A 14,770-nucleotide genomic window follows, 5' to 3' on the forward strand; every position below is an offset into this window, starting at 1 on the left:
TGCAGATGACACAAAGGGAGCGTGAGCTGTGAGGAGCATACAGAGAAGCTCCAGTGTGATTTGTGGCCAAATACATGGCAGATGCAGTATAATATGTATAAATACTTTGGTGGAAAACACAGAAATGCAGATTATTATCTGAATGGCGATAGAATGGGAAAAGGGGAGGGGGTGGAGGGACACCTGGGTGTGCTTGTGCACCAGTCGCTGAAAGTAAGCATGCGTGTACAGCAGACAGTTAAGAGGAAAAATGGCATGCTAGCCTTCATAGCGAGAGTATTCGAGTACAGGAGCAAGGATGCGTTGCTGCAATTATAGATGCCTTGGTGAGACAGCATCTGGAGTATTGTGTGCAATTTTGGTCTCCTTATCTGAGAAAGGATGTTCTTGCTATGGAGGGAGAGCAGCGAATGTTCACCAGACTGATTCTTGGCTGGAAGAACTGACGAATGAAGAGAAATTGGGTCGATTAGGCTTGTCGTCGCTATAGTTTAGAAGAATGAGAGGCGGTGTCATAGAAACTTACAAAATTCTAACAGGACTGGACAGACTAGATGCAGGAAGGATATTCCCGATGGTGGGGAAGTGCAGGACCAGGGGTCAAAGTCCAAGGACAGGGGGTAAGCCATTTGGGGCTGAGATGAGGAGGGATTTCTTCACCCAGAAAATGTTGAACCTGTGGAATTCTCTACCAGAGAAAGCAGTAGGGGAAAAATCATTAAATATACTCCAGAAAGAGTTAAGTATCGTTCTTATGGCTAAACGGATCAAGGGATACTGGGAGAAAGTGGGGACAGGGTACTGAGTTTGGAAGATCAGCCATGATCGTATTGAATGGCGGTACAGACTCAACGGGCCCAAGGGCTTACTCCTGCTCCTAGCTTTCGCTGTTTCTATGACACACACACTCACAAACCTCAAGGAGTTTTTCCAGTGTTTCTAATGTTAGGAACACATCCAGTCACACATGGCAGACTGGTTAAAATCCCATTGGATCCAGGGAAAAGCAGAAAGGTGGATACACAACTAGATCAGTGGCAGGAAACAATGGATAATTCTTGACGGCTGTTTTAGCGGCTGGAGGGTTGTTTCCAGTGGCGTTCCACAGGGCTCAGTACTGGATCCCCTGCTTTTTGTGGTGTATATTAACGATTTGGACGTAAATGTACGGGGCATGATCAAGAAGCTGGCGGATGACACAAAGATTGGCCGTGTGGTAGATCGCGCGATGGAGAGCTGCAGACTGCAAGAAGATATTGATGGTCTGGTCAGATGGGCAGAAAAGTGGCAAATGTCATTCAACTTTGAGAACTGCGAAATGTTGCATTTGTGGAGGTCAGGCAAGGCAAAGGAATACACGATTAATTGGAAAATACTGAGAAGTGTAGAGGAAGTGAGGCACCTTGCAGTGAATGTCCAAAAATCCATGAAGGTAGCATGATATGTCAATAAGGTGGTTAAGAAGGCATATGGAATCCTTTCCTTTATTATACGAGGTATAGAATACAAGAGAGGGGAGGTTATGCTGGAACTGTGTAACTCATTGGTTAGGCCACAACTTGAACAATGTGTGCAGTCCTGGTCACCTCAATACAGAAAGGATGTAATTGCACTAGAGAGGGTATAGAGGAGATTGACGAGGATGTTGCCAGGACTGGAAAAATAAACAACAGCTATGAGGAAAGATTGGGTAGGCTGGGTTTGTTTTTTCTTGGAACGGGGAAGGCTGGGGAGAGATCACATTGAAATGTACAAAATTTTGAAGGGCCTGTATAGAGTGGAGGTGAAGGGTCGTTTCACTTTATCAGCGAAGTCAGTGACGAGGGGGCATAGATTAAACGTGCTTGGTAGAAAGATTAGGGGGGAGATGAGGAAAAACCGTTTCACCCAGAGGATGGTGGGGGTCTGGAAATTACTGCCTGAAGGAGCAGAGACCCTGAGCTTCTTCAAAGGAAGTCTAGATATGTACCTCAAGCACGCTAAGCAGCACGGCAACGAACCAAATGCTGGAAGGTGAGATTAGAATAGGTGGAGATTTATTGTTCAGCTCGCGCAGACACGATAGGCCAAGTGGCCTCTATTTGTGCCTTAAACTTTCTATGATTCTATGATTCAAAAAGTCACATCGACACGTGCACAATGCATGTACTCATAAACGCATTCGCAGACAATTCCAAGATGTATTCTTTTGCTGCATTTATAATGTCACTGCCACACACACATGCTCTCTCTCACACATACAAACTCCTAAACAAAGACTAGCATTCGCATTCACACACACACACACAGAGTCACAAATGCACTCAATACCAAACACACACGCACACACACACTCTCAAACAGAAAAAAAATAAACACAGATGAGAGGGAATAGTCCCAACGTGTTTATAGTTTTGCTGATATATTCTGAAAGTCACACTTACATTCTCAATCATTTTCACACACAAACAGAAGAAAAAATTGCCCCGAAGTGCTTATCATGTTACTGACACTCTCATTCACTCTCAGAATTGCAGCTCGCACGCAAATCAAAAACAAATCATCCCACTGTGTTTATAATGTCACTGACATCACATTCCATGACACGCACACAAACACACACACAAACAAACACCCTCACACAGACATACAAACACACTCTCACTCACACATTCACCAATTTACACTCACTGACAAACTTATACACACACATTCACACACACATGCACACACAGTCACACTCTCACAATTTAGTTAATGGCGTCACTGACACAAACACGCAATACTTATACACAGATGCATACACACATCTAAACACACATTCACAAACACTCGTACACACGGGATGACAAACATACACACACAGAGCTCAGGCAATCTACCCCCTTTTTATAATGTTACTAACATGACCACTCACACTCTCAGGTGCACAGATACAGGCACGTCACACACATTTGAGGCAAACCCCAGAAGAATTATCCCGCTGTGTTTATAATGTGAATGTCACTCACACACATGCTCTCTCTCTCTCTCTCTCTCTCTCTCTCTCTCTCTCTCTCTCTCTCTCTCTCTCTCTCTCTCTCTCTCTCTCTCTCTCTCTCTCTCTCTCTGTCTCTCTCTCTCTCTCTCTCTCCCTCTCTCTCTCCCCCTCTCTCTCTCTCTCTCTCTCTCTCTCTCTCTCTGTCACAAACGCACTCAAATACAAACACACCCACAAACACACACAAACACACACTCTTACTCATTCACACACTCATGCACACACACACAAAAAAATGTTCTCTCTCACACACACGTGCTCAGGCAAACAAACACCTAAACGCAGACACAAACACACACAGTTACATGCACACATTTATACATAACTACAAACAGACATTTGCACACATTTACTAACCCCTACACACACACGTACAAACGCTCACTTACACAACTTCACACACACACACACACAACACGCACACACACACAACAACACACACACACACACACATACAATGATGCAGTGCATGGTGCAAGACCAATTTAGGAACTTGTGCAGACCATCTCTTCAAATAATGACTTTTTAACTTAACTGTTAGGTGCTGTACATTTTATTCAGCTTGTATATGTTCTGAGACTGTCATTTGCTCGAGACGAAAACGAATAACCTAGGGGCTCTGGGAAGACCAACCGGATTATATCCAGTTTAAACCACAGATCTGAGAATCATATGAGAGAATTCAGACATGGCTATTGAAGGCTCAGGTTAGAAACCAGCAGAATTGAAAAAAGTGTGCGCTGTAGGTTTTAAAAGATATGCTGCAGGCAGAGGAGATTTGACTCTCCGAGTGACCTTTGGTGAATATGAAAGACCTGACCCATGCAGACATGAATAGTGCGGAACAATTAAACAACCGACAAGAGGAGGAGGCTCACAATATCTCCATCCTCAAAGATGGAAAGCCCAGCATATCAGTGCAAAATACAAGCCTCAGCATTTCATCTTCAGCCAGACCATGCGGTTGATCCTTCACCGCCTCCTCTTGAAGTCACGAGCATTACAGATGGCAATGTGTTTATTTATTTAGAGATACAGCACTGAAACACGCCCTTCGACCCATCGAGTCTGAGCTGACCATTTACACTAATCCTACATTATTCCCATATTTCCTGCCAAATCCCCACCATTCTCTTACCACTTACCTGCACTAGGGGCAATTTATAAAGGCCAATTTGCCAATCAACCTGCAAGTCTTTGGCCGTGGAAGGATATCCGGAGCATCCGGCAGAAACCCATGTGGTCAGAGGGAGAACTTGCAATCTCCATATAGGGAGTACACAGAACAGAACCCGGGAGCTGTGAAGCTGCGGTGCTAACCACTGTGCCGCCTGATGCACGCCACGTGCTTTCAAGAAAGGGCTGAAGACACTGGATGCTGCAAAGGATATGGACCTTGACAACATTTAGGCAGTAGTACTGAAGACCTCTGCTGCAGAACCAGCCACTCCGCTTAGTCAAGCTGTTCCAGTACAGCTGAAACACTGGCATCTACCTGGGAATGTGGGAAATTTCCCAGTATGCCCTGTGAACAAAAAGAAGGAAAAACCTTCTCAGCCAATTACTGCCCTATCAGTCTACTCTCTATCATCAGGAAAGTGATGGAAGGTGTTGTCGACCGTGCTATAAGGCTGCACTTGCTCAGCAATAACCAGCTCACTGATTCCCAGTTTGGGTTCCGCTTTGACCATTCAGCTCCTGATCTCATGACAACATTCGCCCCAAACATGGGCCGAGAGCGAAAGTACAAACGTGAGGTGAGAGTGCCTATTCTTGACATCAAGATAACATTTGATGGAGTATGGCACAATGGAGCACCAGAAAAGCGGTAGTCGATGGGAATTAGGAGGAAAGCTGTTCGCTGGTTGGAGACATGCATAGCACAAAGGGAGATGGTGATCGTTGAAGACCAATGATCTCGTTCGCAGGACATTACTGTTGAAGTTCTTTTTGGTCGTCTCATAGGCCAGACAATTTTCAGCTACTTCATCAATGACCATCCCTCCATCATATTGTCAGAGGAGGGGATGCTTGCTGATGATTGCACAATGTTCAGCATCTTTGGAGACTGCCCAGATACTGAAGCAGCCATCTCTATGTATAGGAATACCTGGGCAACTTTCAGGCTTGGTCTCACAAGTAGCACGTAACATTTGTGCCACGCAAGTGCTAGGCAATGACCATCGAAAACAAGAGAGAATCTAACCATCTCTCCTTGACGTTCATTGGCAGAACCATCACTGAATTCCCCACTATCAACATCCTGGGGCTTATCATTGACCAGAAACTAAGCAGGACCAGCAACATACGTGCGGTGGCTACACGAAAAGGTCAGAGGTTGGGCCTTCTGCGGCGTTCAACTCACCTCCTGTTTCCCAAATGCCTGGGCACCATCTACAAAGCTCAGGTCAGGAGTCTGATGGAATATTCTCCAATTAACCTGCTGGCTGCAGCTCCAGCAACACGAAGGAATAGCGATATAATCCAAGACAAAGCAACCCGCTTGATTGGTACACTTGCAAGCACCTTCAAGATTCAATCCCTGCACTACTGACTCCATATATGTGTATCATATTCAAGATTCATTGCAGCAACTCACCAAGGCTCCTTCAACAACGCTATCCAAATTGCCAATCTTTATCACCTGGAAGGACATTTGCAGAAGCTGCCTGGCAAGAAAAGAACCTGCAAGTTAGCCTCCATGCCACATACAATCCTGACTTGGAACTATTTTGCTGCCCCTTCACTGTCGCTGGGTCCAAAATCTGGAACAGCCTTCTTAACAGCACTGTTGGTGGACCTACAACCAAGGACTGCAATGGTTCAAAAAGGCAGCTCATCACCACCTTGCCATGGCAATTAGGAATGGGTAATAAACGCAGGCCTAGCCAGCCATGCCCTCATCCCACGAACGAATAAAAACGACGTTTAGAGTCATAGCATCGTACAGCACAGAAACAGGTCCTTCGGCCCACCGCGTCCACGTCGACCAAAATGCCTATCTATACTTATCCCATCTGCCTGCATTAATTTAATTTCCCTGTATGCCTTGCTCATTCAAGTATATGTCCAGATGCCTCTTAAATGTTGCTGCTGTTCCTGCCTCCACCACCTCCTCTGGCAGCTTATTCCAGATACCCATTATTCTTTGTGTGAAAAATTTACCCGGTTGATCCCCTTTAAACCTCCTCCCTCTCACCTTAAATCTATGCCCTCTAGTTTTAGTCACCCCCACCATGGGAACCTATCGATGCCTCTCATAATTGTATACACCTCTGTTATGTCGCTCCATGGAAAACCGACCCAGCCGATCCAATCTCTCTTTATAACTCAAGCCCTCCAAAACAAGCGACATCCTTGTGAATCATTTCTGCACCCTCTCTAGCTTAGTCACATCTTTCCTGTCGTGCAGCGACGAGATCTGCATGCAGGACTCCAAATGTGGCCTTAAAACGTTATGTACAACTGTAAAATGACGTCCCAACTCTTGTACTCAATGCCTCGGTCGATGAAGGCACGCATGCCTTCTGGTGGTGAGCACCCTGTCTACCTGTGTTGTCACTTTCAGGGAACGATGTACTTGCTTCCCAAGGTCTCTTTGCTCAACAACACTCCCGAGGGCTCTGACATTCACTGTATATGGCCTGCCCTGGTTTAACTTCCCAAAATGCTTCACTTCACACTTGTCTGCGTTAAATTCCATTTGTCAATCCCTTGCCAGTTGATCTATATCCTGCTGCAACCTTAGACAACCTTCTTCACTGTCCACTGGGCCACCAGATTTGGTGTCATCTGCAAACTTACTAATCATGCTCCCTACATTCACATCCGAGTCATTAATATATATGACAAACGACAAAGGGTCCAGCACAGACCCCTGCGGCACACCACTGGTCACCAGCCTCCAATCTGAAAAGCAACCCCCCATTACCACCCTCTGCCTCCAATCACCAAGCCAATTTTGTATCCAATTGGCTAGTTCACCCTGGATCCTATGTGTTCGTACCTTTTGGACCAGCCCACATGCGGGACCTTGGGAAAGGCCTTGCTAAAGTCCGTGTTGACAACCTCCATCGCCTTGTCCTCGTCAATCCTCTTGGTCACCTCCTGGAAAAACTCAATCAAATTCGTGAGACATGATTTCCCATGGAGAAAACCATGCTGACAATCCCTAATCGGGCCTTACTTTTCCAAATACATATAAATGATGCCTCTCAGAATCCCTTCCAATAACTTTCCCACCACCGGTGTAAGACTCACCGGCCTGTAGTTCCCTGGCTTGTCCCAGCTTCGCTTCATAAATAAAGGCACAACATTAGCTATCCTCCAGTCTTCCGGTACATAGCTAACGATGATACAAAATTCTCTGCCAGGGCCCAAGCAATCTCCTCATTTGCTTCCCATAGCCTCCTAGTATACACTTATTCAGGCCCTGGGGATTTTTCCATCTTAAAGCGCTTCAAAACCTCCAACAACTCCTCCTTTGTAATGTTGCTATGCTCCAGGACATAGGTGTTCCCTCCTTTGAACTCATGAGCTTCCATGACCTTGTCCATGGTAAATACAGTTGAGAAGTATTCATTAAAGACCACGCCCATTTCCCGTGGCTCACGCAGATTATCACACTGATCCTTAAGGGGGCCTACTATCTGCCTTGCTCCCCTTTTAATCTTAATATACTTACAGAATCTTTTAGGATCCTTTACTTATCTGCCAGGGAAATCTCACGGTCCCTTTTTGCCCACCTAATTTCCTTCTTAAGTGTACTCCTACATCCCTTATTCTCCTCGAGGTACTCGATTGATCCCTGCTGCCTATACCTACAATATGCCTCCTTCTTTGTCCTGACCAGACCCTCAATATCCCTCGTCAACCAAGGTTCCCTAAACTTGCCGGCCTTGCCCTTCCAAATAACAGGAAAATGCCGGCGCTGAACTCTATCTACCTCACTTGTCAATGCCTTCCACTTGTAAGACGTCCCTTTACCTGTAAACAGCCTCTCCCATTCAACTGTTGAGAGTTCCTGTCTGATGCCATCGAAATTAGCCTTCCCCCAATTTCGGACTTCAGCCTGAGGACCAGTCCCATCATTTTCCATAACTATCTTGAAGCTCATAGTTTTAAGGTCACTGGTCCCAAAGTGCTCCTCCACTGACACATCAATCACCTGCCCAGCCTCATTTCCTTAGAGGAGGTCGAGTGTAGCCCCTTCTCTAGTAAGGCCATCCAGATACTGCTTCAGAAAACTATCCTGGACACAAGTTCTTCCCCATCTGATCCCTTAGCACTGAGGCAGTCCCAGTCAATATTAGGGAAGTTAAAATCACCTACGATTACAACACTATAATTCCTACACCTATCTGTGATTTCCCTTCATATCTACTCCGTCAATTCCCTCTGATTATTTGAGGGCCTATAATATAATCCCATCAAAGTTATCACCCTTTCTTATTTTTAAGTTCTACCCATATGGCCTCGCTGGACGTTGGACCCATTATATTATTTCTAAGTACTGCCATGATGTCTTCCCTAATCAATAATGCAGCTCCCCCTCCTCTCTTGCCTCCACCTCTGTCACGCCAGAGCATCGGAACCCCAGAATATTGAGCTGCCAGTCCTGCCCATCCCTCATCCACGTTTCCGTAATAGCAATAATATCACAATCCCATGTACCCATCCAAGCTCTGAGTTAATCTGCCTTATCTGCAAGTCTTCCTGCGTTAAAGTAAATGCAGATTAGCCTGCCAGACCTTCCACGCTCCTTGTCCTGCCCCTGCCCAGGCTGCCAACTGGACTTGTTTGCTTTTACCTTTTCATTTGCCTCAACTATTTTATCGGAGAGTCTGCTACTCTGAGTCTCAACCCCCTGCAAGACTTGTCTCAACAGTCCCGAGTAGCACTTGCAAACATGTCCGCAAGGATATTGGTCCCCTTCCAATTCAGATGCAAACCGTCCATCTTGTACAGGTCCCCTCTGAACCCGAAGAGATTCCAGTGATCCAAGTAGCTGAAGCCCTCCCGCCTACACCAGCTCTTCAGCCACGCATTAATTTGCTTTATCCTCCTATTCCTACCCTCAGTAACACGTGGCACAGGGCGTAATCCTGAGATTACAGTCCTAGAGGTCCTGCATTTTAACCTTTTGCCTAACTCCCTATATGCACTTTGCAGGACCTCACTTCTTTTCCTGCCTATGTCGTTAGTACCAATATAGACCACGACCTCTGGCTGCTCACCCTCCCCTTTCATAATGGCCTGCAACCACTCCAAGACATCCTTGACCCTGGCACCAGGGAAGCAACATATCATCCTGTAGTCTCGTTTGCGGCCACAGAAACGCCTATCTAAACCCGTTACGATGGAATCCCCTATCACTATTATGTTATACTATTGGTATACAGCTGGCAGGCTGGTCCATATCCCTGTGCACTACTTAATATTATGACTCACTTTTCTCGGCCAATGGTGCTTCTCCTTGTGCCATATTTTCCATGCTCCAATTTCTCTCTGTCATTTTGCGACACCTCCTCAGGATTCAGCCACTTTATCATTAATTGTTGCATTATCCTTGCAGCATCGTTCCTTTTATCAGTTAATCACCCTTGCTGTTCAGCCCATAATATACATTCCCTTATGTTTTCTCATTTTACTCGTTTTATTCTGGCTGCATCATTGCTCTAAATGTGATAAACTCCAATAACTTTGAGTTCTGATGGCAGATGATCAACCTGAAATGTTCACTCTGTTCCACTCTGCAGAGATGTTACTGGAACTGCGGAGCGTTTTCAACATTCACCTTTTTTATCAGATATATATCAGTCTCAGTAATTTGTTTTTGCTGAAATTATTAACAGGGTAGGTGAAATAGGCGAGCATTGGAGTGTCCGGGTTTTAACTCCAAAGATCACTTTTTATGTCATTGAGAATTTTTGCGCTCAGAAGACAGCCCGCTTTGCTTTCAGTCAAAGAACAAAGAACAAAGAACAGTCCAGCACAGGAACAGGCCAGTCGGCCCTTCAAGCCTGCGCCAATCTTGATGCCTGCCGAAACTAACACCTTCTGCACTTCTGGGGCCCATATGCCTCTATTCCCTTCCTTTTCATATATTTGTCAAGATGTCTCCTAAACGTCACTAACGTATTTGCTTCCACCACCTCCACTGGCAGCAAGGTACAGGAACACACCACCCTCTGTGTAAAAAACTTGCCTCGCTCATCCCCTCTAAACTTTGGCCCTCACACCTTAAACCTATGTCCCCTAGTCACTGACTCTTCCACCCCGGGAAAAAGCTTCTGACTATCCACTCTGTCCATGCCGCTCATAACTTTGTAAACCTCTATCATGTCGACTCTCCACCTCCGTCGTTCCAGAGAAAACAATCCGAATGTTTCCAACCTCTCCTCATAGCTAATGCCCTGCAGACCAGGCAACATCCTGGTAAACCTCCTCTGTACCTTCTCCAAAGCTTCCACGTCCTTCTGGTAGTGTGGCGACCAGAATTGCACTCTATATTCTAAGTGTGGCATAACTAATGTTCTGTACAGCTGCAACATGACTTGCCAATTTTGATACTCGATGCCCGACCGATGAAGGCAAGCATGCCGAATGCCTTCTTGACTACCTTATCCACCTGCGTTGCCACTTTCAGTGACCTGTGCACCTGTACGCCCAGATCTCTCTGCCTGTCAATACTCCTAAGGGTTCTGTCATTTTCTGTATACTTCTCACCTGCATGAGACCTTCCAGAATGCATTGCCTCACATTTGTCCGGATTAAACTCCATCTGCCATTTCTCTGCCCAAGTCTCCAACCGATCTATATCCTGCTGTATCCTCTGACAATCCTTATCATTATCCACAACCCCACCAACCTTTGTGTCGTCCGCAAACTTACTAATAAGACCAGGAAACATTTTCCTCCAAATCATTTATATATACTGCAAACAGCAAAGGTCCCAGCACTGATCCCTGCAGAACACCACTAGCCACATCCCTCCATTCAGGAAAGCACCGAGCCACTGTTACCCTCTGTCTTCTGTGACTGAGCCAGTTCTTTATCCACCTTGCCATCTCACCTCTGATCCCGTGTGACTTCACCTTTTGCACCAGTCTGCCATGCGGGACATTGTCAAAGGCTTTACTAATGTCCATATGGACAGCATCCACCACCCTTCCCTCATCAATCATCTTCATCACTTCCTCAAAAAACTCAATCAAATTAGTAAGATACGACCTCCCCTTCACAAAACCATGCTGTCTCTCGCTAATAGGTTCGTTTGTTTCCAAATGGGAGTAAATCCTGTCCCGAGGAATCCTCCCTAATAGTTTCCATACCACTGATGTAAGGCTCACCGGCCTATAATTTCCTGGATTATCCTTGCCAACCTTCTTAAACAAAGGAACAACATTGGCTATTCTCCAGTCCTCTGGGACCTCACCTGTAGCCAATGAGTCGAGCAGGAAAGACCATGCAAAAGGACGATGGAGCAGATAGCTCAAATCCATGAACACGGCATAAGGGGTAGTTAAGAAAACTCTGTTCTCAGGGATGTCCAATTCGCAACATCAGATGGTGAGTGAATGGTGACATCTCCAATCGCTGGGCCTGCGATCTCCAAACAAGGGGCTGCTACCCAACCATGGAGGAAGGTTGAGGTCCGGCGAGGGGTCTCTTCCACTACAATAACACCCTCCCCCCAATTTCTGTAATCTGGTAGGGGAAGGAATAGTGTTCGTGTAACGGATTGGGAAGGCGTGATTGTTAGTATTATGTTAACTCTTGGTGTTAGGGGTACAGTTTGTTTAGAAACATAGAAACATAGGAGCAGGGGTATGCCATTTGGCCCCAAGAGCCTGCTCCGCCATGCAATATGATCGTTGCTGACCATTCAAATTCAGTACCCTGTTCCCACTTACTCCACGCATCCCTTGATCTCAATAGGTTTGGCAAAGAGAGACACAAAACACGGGGATAGAAGGAGAGTGCGAGAGAGGGAGAATCCAACAACTGATATTTATATAGTGAATTCAACATAACAAATCAGACCATGACACTTGAAAGGATATATCAAAATGTGACAGTAGGACATGGCGACCAAAAGCTTCATCAAACAGTTAGGTCTAAAGGACTGTCATAAAGGAGGAACATGAGCGGTGGGGAGGTTTATGATGGGAAGTCAAAGTTTAGAGCCTAATTAGCTGAAGGCAGGGCCGCTAATGATGGAATGGTTAACATCAGAGATTCACCAGAGGCTAGAAGCAGAGGTGCGTAGAGAACCTCGAGAGTTGTACCGATGGAGCAGATTACAGACATAAGGAGGGTTGTTGGGGCTGGAGGAGGTGAGAGAGATAAGGAGGGTTTAGGGCCGGTGGATGTTACATGGAAAGGGAGGGTTGTGGAGCTGGAGGAGATCACCAGATAAGGAGAGTTGTACGCTGGAGGAGGTTACAATGTTTCAAAGGTTTGTAGCAGCTGTAAGAAGTTACAGATATCAGGTGGATTGTAGGGATGGAGGATATTTACAGACATAAGGAGGTTACTAGGGGATGGAAAAGATTTAAGAGATAAGTTATAGCTAGAGGGTGTGTTGCATGGTCTAGACTAGGCCAGAGAGTTAAGAATGCTTGTAGGGCTGGAGGAAGTTATATAGAGAGGCTAGATAGTAGAGCTGGAGGGTTCTACAGAAATTACATCCATAGAAGGATTTCAACATGAGGATGAGAATTTTAAAATTGAGACATTGTTGCATTGGGGCCAGCATCCGTCAGCACACACGGAGGGAAGGGGGACCAACAGAACCTGCTTTGTGTTAGAACATGGGCAGCAGAGAGTTGAACAAGTTGAGGCTTATGGAGCTTCAAAATTAGAAGCCCAGTCAAGAAAGCTTTAGAAATATGGAGTGTGGAAATAACAGAGGCGTGCATGAGGGTTTCAGCAACAGATTAAATCTGGCAGAAGGGGAAACAAGCAACAGTCACCTAACAGCTCACAAATAATGACATTTTGTGATCATAAGGGCACATTACCGCCGCGTTCATGAACCACTCATACATACACACAGATCCTGACTATAACTTCAGGATTATCCCCGTCCCCTCAACTTATCAGTGTCTGTGAAAGACTGATGTGGGCACCACTGACAAGGCAAGCATTCATTGCCCATCCTTCATAACTCCTTGAGGAGGTGGATTTGGTATTTCCAGTTGAATCCACTGCTGTCCCCTCTGGCGATGAAGCGCTCACAGTTGTTTCTTTTGAGGGATTTCCAGTCTCTATTCCAATTGTGCAGCCTTCAACGTCCAAATAACCTGTCAACAGTCTCGGTCAGTTTTAACAGCTGAAGACTGGGGCACTTGAATGAAGGAAGCTGAAGAAAAAATTGTTGAAAATAAAAGTAACATATTTTTCTTCAGCTCTATTGTAAACAAACAAAAAATTCATAACTACAGCTCGATGCCACAAGTTCCCGATAGCACCGTGGAAGGAGACAGATTTTTTTGGTTCACTCTTTTTTTTCTGCTGCATTGTCCCCGTCAAGAATCGTGGCCAAGGCAGATCTCGTTGCACCCCAGCGGCAACCACCTCCTTAAGGGCGGCTCAGTGGCACAGTGGTTAGCACTGCATCTTCACAGCTCCAGAGACCCGGTGTCAGTTTTGAGTACTGCCTGTGTGAATTTTGCAATTTCTCCTTGGAACTACGTGGGTTTCTGCTGGTTGCTCCGGTTTCCTGCCACAGTCAAGACTTGCAGGTTGATAGGTAAATTGGCCATTGGAAATTGCCCCAAGTGTAGGTAGGTGATGGGAAAATTGTGGGGATGTGGTAGTGAATATGGGGTTATTGTAGGATTAGTAAAAATGGGTGGCTGATGCTCAGCACAGACTCGGTGGACGAAGGGCCTGTTTCAGTGCTTCCCAATCTATGTAAAAACAAAATTGTAATTTCAAAAAATTAATTTCCAAACGGAATATGGTCAAAATAGTAACGTTCCCAATGAAAAAAAACGTTTTTTTTAATCCATTAAACCTTTGTTTTCAAGGGTATTCAATTCCCAGCTTTTACACTTTTACCCCTGCCCCAAGCAGATATTCTGCTAACGGTGGTGGGGGGGGGGGGGGGGGGGGTGCAAGTGTTCTGTGATGGAGCCCGGCTGCTCACATCCCTGCCACCAAAAGGTAACTCGGTCAATTAAGTACATAGATTTCTGAAGGTTCATGAGCAGTCCCATGAAGCGCTCTCTGGAGCAAAAAGTGCTTCAAAGTGCATTAATTGGACACCTGACTATGAGTCAAAACAAACTATATTGTCCTCTAAATATTGAGATTCCTTCCCCCAGGATCCACCCTCCCCATGGAATAATGGCCTTTGTGTGGAAATGGCCTCAGTTTCCATGTATTCGCTGCTGTGTCCATGCATCAATGACATCACTTTTTTGTCTCTCCCTACTCCTGTCACCCTGTCGATCTGACGCTGTCCTCTGGCCTTCTCTCCCCGTGGCCGTCTCACGCTGTCTCTCTGTTGATAGCTGGTCCATTTTTCTTTTTCAAAAAATTAACATGGGAGTTATACTGTTTCTGAAATCAAAATCATTTCGGGACTGTGGCTGACAGGCTATGATCTTGAGTTAGATTTCCTCAGGTTGTGAGTTGGAATTCCCGTGTGTGGGGTTTGCATATTTTAACAACTAGGACCATGGGTAAAACAAATCTTCACAAAATGATATTTGAACTCAACCGGTGCCTCTTGCATCCTCA

This window comes from Heterodontus francisci, unplaced genomic scaffold (assembly GCF_036365525.1).
Source record: "Heterodontus francisci isolate sHetFra1 unplaced genomic scaffold, sHetFra1.hap1 HAP1_SCAFFOLD_218, whole genome shotgun sequence".
In the NCBI taxonomy this organism is placed as follows: domain Eukaryota; kingdom Metazoa; phylum Chordata; class Chondrichthyes; order Heterodontiformes; family Heterodontidae; genus Heterodontus; species Heterodontus francisci.